This window comes from Tachyglossus aculeatus (genome assembly GCF_015852505.1).
Source record: "Tachyglossus aculeatus isolate mTacAcu1 chromosome 12 unlocalized genomic scaffold, mTacAcu1.pri SUPER_6_unloc_1, whole genome shotgun sequence".
NCBI lineage: Eukaryota > Metazoa > Chordata > Mammalia > Monotremata > Tachyglossidae > Tachyglossus > Tachyglossus aculeatus.
In genome coordinates, this window is record NW_024044828.1 from 13,246,886 (window position 1) to 13,260,998 (window position 14,113).

Genomic DNA, 14,113 nt, shown 5'->3' on the forward strand with positions numbered 1-14,113 from the left:
TCCAATCCTAGCTCCACCATGGGTCAGCTGTGTGACTTTGGACAAGTCACTAAACTTCTCTGGGCCTCAGTTACCTCATCTGTAAAATGGGGATTAAGACTGGAAGCCCCACGTGGGACAACCTGATGACCTTGCATCTACCCCCATGCTTAGAATAGTGCTTGGCACATAGTAAGTGCTTAACAAATACCAATATCATTATTATTATTATTTTTATTATTATTAAGTGGCAGAGCCTGAACCAAAACCTTGGTCTCAAAACTCCCAGTCTTTTTGCTCTTTCCACTAGGCCACAATTAACCATGTAACTCAGATTTCACTTCACCATGACCAGAATTTGCAAAGGTTATGATCCCCGAGGTCTCCATAAGATTCAAAACTCACAGTTCGCGCAGTTAAAATACTATCACAGCTTTGCACTATTCTCAACAGAAATTCCTGTTTATTCTGATGTTGGACTCCAGTGGATTACACTGATTGGGAGAATGACAACCAGACTTTTTGTCAAAATACCTAATTGCTTTCAGCATGTTTGCATATTAACATCTTGTTTTTTGTTGGCTTTCTCTGCTGAGCCCCACATTCAGGAAGGTCCCTTTATAGCTTCTGCTTGTCGTTTATTGAGGATTAGCTATTTTCTTTACCTGATGCCTCCCATTGGAGCAATAAAACTTTAAATTTTCTTGAAGACTTGTCTTCCCTTCCTCAGCGGGAGTTCTAAGCTTAATTTTAATGTAGCTTAAGAGACTGTTTCCTTTGTTGCTTCTGGGTGACATGGGCTGAATAATGCAAATGAACTAATTAATTTATAGTAACAAGCAATGTAATGACACATTGACTTGCATGTTCCACAATTTCCAGATGAGAAGAGTGAGTGTGTTTTTTTCCGGGGGGGCTGGGGGGGGATGTTGTTGCAGAGGATCCTTGCTAATTTCCCATGCCCACTGTGAACTAGAATGAGATAATGAATGGTCCGTTAGGTTCAGCTATAACGTGGGAATCTTCATGGCCATGGCTTTCAGGTAGAAATGAGAAATGATTCCCTTTGCTGTGGGCCGGATACCATGCCATTTATCCATTTCAAAAATACTGACAGGGAAAATTTATTGGCATAACCCGCACTGATCTAGTCCTGGCTATCAACATAGTGTCAACCATTCTAATGGATGGAGGATTTGGGCTACACCCAGCCCAATTGTTCCTCCAAATGTCGTGTCAGATTACTGAGCCCAAATCATCCGAGGCTCGGGAAGATCCCAGAACTGAAGATCAGTGAAAGCTCCACCTTTGCTTCCCTCCATGTGTGACGTCTGGGTGTAGGCCATTTTGCTACCTTATTGTAGCTTGCTTTTTTCCAAGTAGGGCCATGCATTTCTTGGAAACAGATGAGATTGAAACCACCTCATTTGTTGTTTAATGGTACCTGTTAAGCACTTTCTATGTGCCAATTCTGGAAAAGCTTGAGCTGGGATGAAAACAGGTCCCTAAGAATTTAAGTGGGTGGGAGAGGAGTTGGTCTGAACCATATAATAATCATAAATCAACGGTATTTATTGAGCACTCACTGTGTATAGAGCATTGTACTAAGAACTTGAGAGAGTACAATACAATAAACACAATGACAACTGTGGGATTTTTAAAGAAACACTGAGAGGAAGTACTGGGCAGATAAACTCCACCTGGAATCAGTCCCTGTTCCACGTGGGGCTCAAAGTCTAAAGAGGAGGAAGAACTGGTGTTGATTCCCTATTTTGCAAATGATGAAACTGAGACACTGAGTAGTTAAGTGGTCTGCCCAAGGTCACACAGCAGGCAAGTGATGGAACTGGGATTAGAACCCAGATCCCGACTCCCAGGCCTGTGCTGGTTCAATTAGGTCACACTGCTTCTCATCATCTATAACAATCCACTATTGGTGAGGTAGGAGGGGGCAAGGCAACTGAGCGCTTTAAAGATGATAGTAAGGCAATACTGTTTGATATGGAGATGGATGGACAACCACTGGAGGTTCTAGAGGAATGCAGAAACACGGACTGAACATTTTTGTAGAAAAATGATCCGGGCAGCAGGGTGAAGTATGGACTGGAGTCGGGAGAGATAGGAAGCAGGGAGGTCAGCAAGGGGACTGTTACATACATTCTAACAATGTCTGGCTCTCAACTCTCACATCTCCCTGTTCTTGCTGAGATTTTCTAGACTGTGAGCCCATGGTTAGGTAGGGACCATCTCTATATGCTGCCAACTTGTACTACCCAAGTGCTTAGTACAGTGCTCTGCACACAGTAAGAGCACACAGTAAGAGCTCAATAAATACGATTGAATGAAAGAATGAACTGTCCCTTCAGCTCGGAGTTCCCTCCCTTCCCCAAATACAGCCTTCCCTATACTCAAAGGCCTCCTGAAAACCCCCTTTGTACAGCATGGCTTTTTTGATTAACTCTCAATCAAGTGGAAAGAGCACGGGCTTTGGAGTCAGAGGTCATGGGTTCAGATCTCGACTCTACAAATTGTCAGCTGTGTGACTTTGGGCATGTCACAACTTCTCTGTGCCTCATGTCCCTCATCTGTAAAATGGGGATTAAGACTGTGAGCCCCCGTGGGACATCCTGACCACCTTGTAACCTCCCCAGCGCTTAGAACAGTGCTTTGCACATAGTAAGCACTTAATAAGCACTATTATTATTATTATTATTATTATTATTAACTCTCAGCATCCCAACTCTTTGAAACCCACTGGCCATTTTCAGCACTTACATACTTATACTCCTCCTTAGCACTTACCTATATATGCCTATTTAATTATACTCTGATTTTTTAATCTTGATTACTCTGTTTATAAAATATTTTTATGTCTGTTTCCCCCATCAAAGTCTAAGCAGCTCAAGGTCAGGCAGAGGTATCACTCATCAATGCCCACTTTAAGGTCATTATAAATAGAAGCAGTTTGGCCTAGTGAATTGAGTACAAAGTCAGAAGGACCTGGGTTCTAATCTCAGCTCCACCACTTATCTGCTGTGTCACCTTGGGCAAGTAACTTAATTTCTCTGTACCTCAGTTACCTCATCTGTAAAATGGGGATTAAGACTTAGAACCCCATGCGGGACGTTGACCGTGTCCAACCTGATCTACCCCAGCACACAGTACAGTGCCTGGCACATAGTAACAGCTTGACATCATTAAAAAAAAATGAATGTTACTAATGACTACATCAATATGACTACTTCCAAAGGCCTCAGATTTCTTAAAATAAAGTAGGAATGAAAGGATCCCATCATCTTTTTCCATTTCATACACAGGTAAACTAAGGCTCAGAAAAATGAAGTGACTTACCCCAGCTTTTTCAGTGAGTCATAGAGCAATTAAAAATTATTCTCCTTGAAATACCAATAATTTCCCATATTTGAAGAGGAAAATAGGCTAAATGGTACTAAAAGAAAAGATTTTCAGGACTTATGTCTTCATATGCATCCATCAATTATCTTTATTAGTGAAAATTATTTCTAACAAAATGAGAAGTATGGGTCTAATGGAAATCATTAGGCATTCATGCAAGTCTTTCACATCCTTACTAAATGCATTCATTTGTTTTATTTCATTCCCCTTAAAGTAAGCTACCAACCACTTTATCCTCAAGGTTGCTTTATTTTCTCTAGAAGTGGTGGAAAAACAATTAAAAAATTTATTCAGAATTTGTTGAAAAAGTCCAGTTCAGATAGAAAGACTGCCAAGTGGTTTTTGGTTCATACTCAGCACCCTTTCTGACACATGACCTCTGCCTTTCTCCAGGCCTAGAACTCTTTCCCATTCATCATCAATCATCAATCGTATTTACTGAGCGCTTACTATGTGCAGAGCACTCTACTAAGCTGGTTATAAGCAGGGAACATGTCCGCTAATACTGTTGCATTGTACAGTATATCATAAGTGTTCAATAAATACCATTGATTGATTGATTACTTCCTGGCAGCTATAGACAGGCCTACAAATGTCTATCAGCAATAGCCCATAGAACAACGGATCCAACCAAAAAAAAAAACCACTTGGCAATACTAATTTGGGCTATAGCTTTGCCCTGTGCAAGCATCATAAAGAGCTGCAGGATTTTCCTTGCTAACCCTATCTCAAAGTGCTGACATTTTATTTCATTTACAGATGGTACTGAAGGTGAGATTCTTGATTAGATATATACAAAAAATAAAAAAAAGCAGCAGCAAGACAACCTAAGAGCAAATGTTTTGCACTTAAATTTGACATTTAAAGTGACAGGGAACATGAAGAGAAAAAAATGCTTAAAGTGCCCAGTTATGAAAGAAATTACCGGTCTTAGGTCTGAGAGACAGTTTCTAGAAATAATTCTGAATATGTCTCAACGATTATGAAAACCGTCATATTCCTTTCAATAGTTGAGTTGTATAGTTAAATTAAATGGAAGTGTGGTAAAAAAAGATTTATTTTGTCTGAGAGCTGCTAAACACTTCAAATTGCTAAAAAAATTATCTTAATTATTTGCATATTATGCACTGAAGAAAATCATTAGCTTTTTCCTTATGAGCACTTTCGGTTTCTAAGGGCTTCAATTTAAAGGACAAAATAAAACAGGATTAAAATAAAAACAAGAAAAGATAATCTCACTCTATTATAAATGCAGGGTTTAGCATACCACCCCTCCAAAGAAAAAACCCCTCAAACAACGTATTCGTAATGCACCAACAGCTCTGAGTCCTTCAGAACGGTTTCCTCAACAACTGACAGCATCAGTGATGAGTCCCCAGAAATACAATAACTAATCAACTATTGAGAACCACATCTAGTCATAACGATTTCCAGCTACCTCCACAGCTCTGTTTACCAACAGAATCTACATTACATCAGCATCCTTTACTATTTAGCATTATAACGGGTGGGGGATGCTGTCAAAAACCAAAATGGATTCAAATATTTGGTCTAATAATCAACTGCATGCTCTTTTATTTGATCAAGAGAGCATCAGCGACCCACTTGGAAAGGTATTGTGTCCCACTTCCTTTCACCTATGACTAACCAAGAAAACTTATTGATTCTCTTATCACTGGTTGTTCCCCCACCCCTTACCCCCTGACTGAGTGTTAAAGGTTTTGGGAAATCAGCTACAACAGCCATGATAACAGACAGTCTCCTTTCCCTCCAGTGATCTATTGTTTTCTCATACATGCTAGGGAACATCTTGTCACTAGTCTAACAGAGCAGAATAAATTTTTCATGAGGAGGGTGATGACCATGAAAGGTTGAGAGTTCTCTTTGAGCCGTGGATCAAAATATACAAGATGCTTAGCACCTGGGACTGTCTAGGCTCTGTCTTTCCTGGAAGTTGGAGGTTTGTAAATTCTTTGAAGGCCGGGATTGTGTGTGCCAACTCTATTGTACTTTCCCAAGTGCTTAAATCAATGCTTTAGACAGAGTAAGCTCTCAGTAAATACCAATGATTGATTGATTGATTAAGGATGAATTAAGTGATTCACAAAGCGTTTTCCAGAAATCTGGTGTGAGCTACTTCCTGAGAGGGGTATGGATTCTCTGGAAAATACAGTAACACAAGTCATTCAGGCAAGCCTGTAGGTTGATTTGCTATGTCCCTGAATCATTTTTTCTTTCCACAATCCTTCCAAAATTTACAATTGGATAATAATAATATATCAATGGGCCAAGGGTATCAATAATCTGAAGTAATACAGCACGCATGGTATTCTGGCTTAAAATTCTTGCCTACTTCCTGACTTCAGTCTTTCAGGACTTGGACTTTTCTAAATCAAGGCTGCTCCAAGGTAAAACTTACTGAATGAGGACAGTTATTTACTAAACACCCTGAAAGGGCTAAGGAATCTACTCACTCACCCAAAGAGAGCTCTGGGCCACTTCATTCACTCATTCAAACATAATTATTGAGCAGTTACTTTGTGCAGAGCACTGTACTAAGTGTTTGGGAGAGCACAATACAACAACAGACCTATTGCCTGCCCACAATGAGCTCACAGTCTAGGGGGGAGGAAGACAGACATTAACGTACATAAATAAATTACAGGTATATACATATGTGCTGTGGGACTGAGACTGTGAGCCTTTTAGACTGTGAGCCCACTGTTGGGTAGGGACTGTCTCTATATGTTGCCAACTTGTACTTCCCAAGCGCTTAGTACAGTGCTCTGCACACAGTAAGCACTCAATAAATACGATCGATTGATTGACTGAGAGGGTGGCTTGGCTGGGCCTCCGCGGACTTAGACTGTGACCCCCATATGGTACAGGGACTGTTTCTGACCTATCTTGTACGTACCCAGTTGCTTAGTACAGCGCTTGACACTTAGTGCTTAAGCAATATCATAATTATTGTAACCGTTATTATCATCATTATTACTCTTGTTATTATTATTATTGATTTATCATTATTGACTCGCCCAGAGTCACACAACAGGGAAGTACAAAGCTGGGAGTAGAACTCTCAGTCTCGTGTTCTTTCCACTAGGTCACACTGCTTCTCGGGCCCTGGGGCGGCCCTGTTTTCAGCTCCCAGTTCTCACAGTGAAGTAGCTCTGCTGTGAGGAGAACTGGCTTCCCTGAGCAGGACTGGTGCCGGCTGTCACCGACTCTTCTGTCCTCAAAGTCGACTTCTCAACCCACATGGATTTTCCTCTAGGCAGAGTTGTAGAGCTCGCCCCACCTGCCCCTCTCTAGCCTGCTCCCTTCATTCCTCGCTCCACAAGTGAGGAAACCCAGAGTGCCATGTGAATTAATTGGAGAAGGAGCGTGGCTCAATGGAAAAAGCACGGGCTTTGGAGTCAGAGGTCATGGGTTCAAATCCGGGCTCTGCCAATTGTCAGCTGTGTGACTTTGGGCGAGTCACTTCACTTCTCTGTGCCTCAGTTTCCTCATCTGTAAAATGGGGATTAAGACTGTGAGCCCCCTGTGGGACAACCTGATCACCCTGTAACCTCCCCAGCGCTTAGAACAGTGCTCTGCATGTGGTAAGCACTTAATAAATGCTATTATTATTATTATTATTATTATTATTATTATTATTATTATTATTTGGAATTTATGTGGCCCTGAAAAGACATGACTGGGCGTGGGGAGGAAAAGAGGCTGTGCTGGTAATGCTCAAAGTATTTTTCTTAGGGGGAAAAAAAGGAAATTCCTTGAGATTGCACTCCCCATTTCCTCTAGACTGTAAGCTTGTTCTGAGCAGGGAATGTTTCTACCAACTCTGTTATATTGTACTCTCTCAAGCACTTAGTACAGTGCTCTGCCCACAGTAAATGCCATTGATAATGATGATGAAGATTATTTTCTCTAGGACCAGAAATCTGTAGTTGTATTTATTTGGCACACACAATTGCAGAAGGCTTTTTTTCCCTCTTCCCTCTACTGTTCATTAGATGCTAGAAAGACCCATTCATTGAGGCCTTCATGTCCTCCGACACCCCATAATTTATCACTGTCCCTGTCCTCTGGAAAACATAGGCTTCAAACTAATCCACCTCCCTATTTTTAATTTTTCTCCAACATCAGGGTCTCATCCCCTTCACAGTGAGAAGTTGAACTCACCACTGTCCCCCAGCACGTGGATTTTTTTTTTTCAGTAAGGTACATGCGAACATGCAAGACTATGTGAGCGGGCAGAAGACAGAAGGAGTGATGGAGAGGTGTGGACAGATAAAGGGAAGCACAATCTCAGACAATGCCAAATAGCTCTGCCCAACTGGGAGACAAGAGAAAGAGACAAACCAGCTAGGCAGACAGCGATCACCTGAGGAGGTTGAGCACAGAGTTGGGGATATTCGGGATACCCCAAGGTGTCCCGACAGGCCCCACAAATGCAAATGTGTTATACAGTATGGAGCTGCCTTTGACTGAGCAGATTGAGGGTACAAGATTGTTCTTCTTGGATATGTGGGTACACATCGATAGTACCTCACCTTGTCAGCCTAGAAAACAAAAGTTTGTACTCACCCTTTCTCTCTAATTGTGGGTATATGCACACACACACACACAAATAGTACTTTGGTCAGGGATCATTTCTACCAACTGTACTGTACTTTCCCCAGTGCTTAGTACAGTGTTCTGTGCACAAGAAGCTCTCAGCAAATACTGTTGATTGATTGTTATGTTTACATGGCTCTCCGTACATTACGTTATTTTGCCTTCACTCATTCCTGGGAAGTAGGAGGAGTCAGGGATTATTGTCTCATTTTACAGACGGGCATGCTGAAGCAGAGAGGTTAAATAATTTGTCAGAGGTCACACAATAAGCCCAAACATATGTAAGTTCAAATGCACACGTATTCATGAACTGTCCATTGGACTTCAAGCTCCTTTAGGGCAGAGATTGTGTCTAGAGACCGTATGGTGCTTTTCCAAGTTCTTAGTTCTTAGTACAGTGCTCACAAAGTAAGTGCTCAGTAAATATTGATTGATTGTATATAAACCATGCCAGTCAGTAGTTCATTTGCGCTGAAGGTCATGAGTGAGAAAGTTTATGGACACATGCCTCAGACTTAGTATGCTCAGCTTTAAATCTGAGAGAAAGCAGAGAAAAGGAGAGTTAGAGAGTGAAATGTGTAGAGTAAATGTGAGGGGTCAAGGAATAGAGATCCCAGGAAGGAAGAAAGGCAAAGGAATAAAATGCAAAGCTATCATTCAGCCCAATCCTGGTTGAACACTCTCCCTTCTTCTGCAATTGATGTTCAGGGCCTATGTAATCAGCTAAAACTTTCATTCGTTTTTTCTCACTATTACCTACATGGAAGCTGTGGCAGTGCCGTGCTTTGGATCATTATCTGCCAATCCAAAAAAATGGAAATCAACCCAGTTGAGAAAATTGCTCCAGTGTAACTGCTGTAATAACATTCAGATAACAGTAATGATACCTTTCATTGAAAGAATCAATGAGGTCCAGGCTCTTGAATAAAAATGGGACAGAAGTTGCCTTTATTATTCTCTTCTCAAATTATTCATGTTTCATAATCCCTGAAAATACAGTAAGGAGACCAAAAAAACCCCCCAAAAACCTATTAGTATTGGACAGAGAGAAAACACAACTGGCGAACGGTAGGGATTTGGTTATGACATGTGAGGTCACTCAAAAGCCTTGTGAATGAAAACACAATGTCCAGTTTGGTCTTTTGTCCAATTTCCAAGGGATTCAGAGCAACTGAAGAACTGTGGAAGAGTGGAAAACAGAATATCCTGAGAGGCAAGCCACTTCACATCTCTGAGCCTCAATTATCTCATCTGTAAAATGGGGATTAAGACTGTGAGCCCCAAGTGGGGCAACCTGATTATCTTGTATCTACCCCAGTGCTTAGAACAGTGCTTGGCACATAGTAAGCGCTTAACAAATATCATAAGAATTAATAATTGATTCAATACAATAAGATCAGAAAGAGTTGGTTGGTTGGTTTAATCTGCTGAAGAAAAAAGGCTGAAAGAGTCACTTTAATAACTGTTTTTAAGTATGTGAAAGGTTTTAATAAATTTGATGGTGATCTGTAATGCATAATACTAAACAATTGGTTGTATTTATTGTGAACTTTGTGCAGAACACCCTGTACTAAGTGCTTGAGAGAATAAAATAGTTATTTTTGGCAGCAGACAAGCTTCTCGACAGTAAAATGATGAAACGGTGAAACAGGCTTCCCAGGACTCAGCACCAGAGATCTTTAAATAAGGATTAGACCACCATCTGTTTAAATGGTTTAGGCATTGACCACCCTGGAAGCAGGGGATTGGACCATCTGACCTCTTGAGATCCCTGTCAGAGCTGGGATTCTCTTATCCTCAAAGGCTGTCGGTTCCACTATGATGAATGGGTAGAGCTGTCGCAGGATCCTGCATCAGGAAGATTGGTGTTGTGGTTCTCTCCTTATATGCCTGTGTTGCAGCACCTTGTTGCATTTTCACTAGACAGGGCCTTGCTGTCTGAAGAAGCTTCCCTAGTTCCACCATCACTGTCTAGCCAAATGACAGAGGGAAAGCTCCAAGTCTGGCAGAGCTCAAAGTCTGAGTGTAATACTTTTCTGTTGGTTGGAAGTGGCGCCCCAGGCTGAGTTTTTAGAAGGTGTTTCCCTAAGGTCTTGAAGAATGGTGAGGTTTTATCTAGGCAGATGGAGTCTGGGCTCACAGGGCAGGGGGTTTGGGCAAAAGTTCCACCCATCTGCTGCCTTGGGGAGCCCCCAGTCTCGGTCCAGACGAACGCTCTCCTCGTGAATAGCCCAACGACAATGAAAGATGACAGCGATAGGAAGGACAAGTGTCAGGGGGCTCGTCCATCCAACAGCAACTCTCAGGCTTCGGGGACCCTCCCTCATTTTATAAGATGAATCGGAGCTTTTGTTATGGGCTATGTGATGAGTGCTGGGGTTGGTTAGCACAGCGTGGCTTAATGGAAAGAGTACTGGCTTGGGAGTCAGAGGTCACGGGTTCTAATCCCGGCTCTGCCACTCGGCTGCTTTGTGACCTTGGGCAAGTCACTTCATGTCTCTGAGCCTCAATTATCTCATCTGTAAAATGGGGATTAAGACTGCAAGCCCCAAGTGGGGCTACCTGATTACCTTGTATCTACCCCAGTGCTTAGAACAGCACATAGTAAGTGCTTAACAAATATCATAAGAATTAATAATTGATTCAGTACAATCAGATCAGAAAGAGTCCCTGTCCCACGTGGAGCTCACAGTCTAAGAGTGAGGGAGAAAAGGCATTTAATCCCACTTTTACAGATGGTGAAACTGAGGAACAGAGATGCTTTGACTTGCCTGTAGTCAGACAGCAGACCAGTGATGATGATGGTGATGATGATGACGGTGATGATGATGGTATTTGTTAAGCACTTACTATGTATCAAGTGCTGTACTAAATGTATCAAGTGCTGTACTAAGTGCCGGGGTCGATACAAGATCATCAGGTTAGACACAGTACTCCACAAGGGGCTCACAGTCTAAGTAGGAGGTAGAAGGATTTAATCCCTGTTTCACAAATGAAGAAACTGAGGTCCAGAGAAGTTAAATGAATTTCCCAAGGTCACACAGCCAGCAAGCAGCAGAGCTGGGATTGGAACTCAGGTCTCCTGACCCTCCAGTCCTGAGCTCTTCCCACTAGGCATTGCTGCCTCTTGGCCTCCCTTTCCCTAGTTGAGCCTGGGGTGAAGACTTTATCTTTAGTTTGCTTATTTTTTTGTTAGACTGAAAAATGCTGACTTCCACAGCCTGTCTACATAGTAAAACTTGCTAAAAAATCAATGGTGGTGAGACCATTTGCGAAATCTAAGGGAATCATTTAATCAGCACAGAACAGACTAGCAGTTGCCAACCTAACGCTCATGGAGATTATACTTGGTATCCAAGAAGAATGTTTCCAAAGTAGGGATACCAAGCCACCTCTCCAGGCCTTCTCCAAGAATCATGTCATTGTCAGCCCGGAGTGACGGAGAATGACGATTGGCTTTATGTGTCCCTAACTGGTCCAGGAGTAGTTCCATGAACTGTTGCTGCTCTGGACAGTTCAGGCAATACCCCATATAGGCTGGGGTTCCTAACTGGTAAAATAGGGATTAAGACTGTGAGCCCCATGCAGGACAGAGACTATGTCCATCCTGATAACCTTGCGCTTCGTGCAGTGCCTGGCACATAGTAAGGGCCTAGTAAATACCATAAAAATAAGTGAACCAATGAACCAAAAATGGCCCAAAACAACAGCAAGTTCAGGAAAGGTTTGGATGCAACAACTTGGTTTACCTCTGATGCCACTAAAGTATCCTCTGCTTCTTTCATGCCCCACAATTACTATAACTATTAAAATATAACTAGCAGATATCTCCCTCATGGAAATGACTCTTGTCTATTCATATAGCTGACCATTCCTGGGCACATTTGTAACCTTTTGTGTTTGGCCACTGATAAAGAGAACTCCACTCTGGTTCATCCACCTAAAGTTCCATTAAAAAATCTCCTCAAAAATCTCCAGTGGCTACCAATCAACGTACGCATCAGGCAGAAACTCCTCACCCTCGCCTTCAAGGCTCTCCATGACCTCGCCCCCTCCTACCTCACCTCCCTTCTCTCCTTCTACAGCTCAGCCCACACTCTCTGCTCCTCTGCCACTAATCTCCTCACCGTGCCTCGTTCTCGCCTGTCCCGCCGTCAACCCCCAGCCCACGTCATCCCCCGGGCCTGGAATGCCCTCCCTCCCCACATCCGCCAAGCTAGCTCTCTTCCTCCCTTCAAGGCCCTACTGAGAGCTCACCTCCTCCAGGAGGCCTTCCCAGACTGAGCCCCCTCCTTCCTCTCGCCCTCCTCCCCCTCTCCATCCCCCTGCCTTACCTCCTCCACAGCACCTGTATATATGTATATATGTTTGTATGTATTTATTACTCTATTTATTTATTCATTTATTTTACTTGTACATATCTATTCTATTTATTTTATTTTGTTAATATGTTTTGTTCTCTGGCTCCCCCTTCTAGACTGTGAGCCCACTGTTGGGTAAGGACCGTCTCTATATATTGCCAACTTGTACTTCCCAAGCACTTAATACAGTGCTCTTCACACAGTAAGAGCTCAATAAATATGATTGATTGATTGATTGATTACATTAGGATGTTCCAAGGACACTCATGAAATAGATTATTGCAGAAGTTCAGAAGCAGCAGGGCCTAGTAGAATAAACACAGGCTTTGGAGTCGGAAGGTCCTGCGTTCTAATCTCAGCTCCTCCACATGTCTGCTCTGACACCTCGGGCAAGAAACTTAACTTCTCTGTGCCTCAGTTACCTCAAATATGCAATGGAGATTTAGACTGTGAGCCCTATGTGTGACAGGGACTGAGTCCAACCTGATTAGCTAGTATCTACCCCAGTGCTTAGTACAGTGCCTGGAACATAGTAAGCACTTACATAACATTAACAAAAACATACCTGCAGAATTGCTTAATGCATCACCAGGCCCCCGATCCCTCCATGATTCCAGAATCAGGATTCCCCTTCCAGGGTCCTGTATGTACAATCATTCAGCCAATGGTATTTATTGAGCACTGTGTGCAGAGCACTGTACTAAGCAATTGGGAGGGTACAACAGAGAAAGCTGACATGTTTCTCTCCACTATGAGTTTACCAGTCTAGAGGGGACTGTGGAGATGGAGAGGGAAGTGGGGATGACACAACCCAAATAGAGAGATTCAGGGCCCCTACTGAAAAACAAACTGTCCAGTCTAAAACCAGACAAATGGCCACCCTGTTGATAATATAACCTTTTGTCTGCTAGCCCAAGTCCTGCCAAGAACTCCATCAACCCTACTTCCAGCACAGTCTCCGAATGTCCTAACTCAGAGGTCAACATCATCACTAACTCACACTTCCGCTCAATGCCACTAACATTTCTGGAAGCAGGGCAGTTGCGACAATATTTTTCACCAGAGTTCGTTTCCTTCTGTTCCCAAACATAACTTTATTAACCCAACAAGACATGTTTTGGGAATGCTAAAAGTTATTACATACATTTTATAGTCTTTTCATCTGCTTGTTTCAAAAAAAATAAAATAATATACAGGATTTTTGGTTATGACTCAAACCAAATAAAATGAAGGAAAAGTAAATTTAACATAACCAAAGGGTTTCCTTCACGATGCGCAAGAATGAATACCATGTTCCTTCCTCGTTTCTACCTCAGAACTTTCTGCTTCACTGAAGAAACTCCTTGTTTCAGAACCAAGAAACTATGGTGCCAGAGATATACAGCAGAGACGAAATGTGTAAAAGACAGCTTACCTCATGATGGGGTGGGCCAGGGATATAACATGGGGCCCTTTGTATGGATGTATCTCTGACCGGGAGATTTACTGTAACTTTTGAGTTATGGGCCTGCTAATGTTTTTACAAGTGCCATCTGGTGCTTGAATCAGTAAAATCCGTTGAAATGCTCTTGTCATGCATAACCAGCTTTTTATCTGCCAGGAAAGCCCCACGGATGTGGCGTCCTTGTGCTGAGATTTTCCTGGGTAGTTTTGAGAAAGGACCCTTGCGGGTGGATCCTGCCTTTAAAGTGGCCATGACTGTAGTGGCCAACGAAGATGGAGGTGGTTTACAGCTGAAG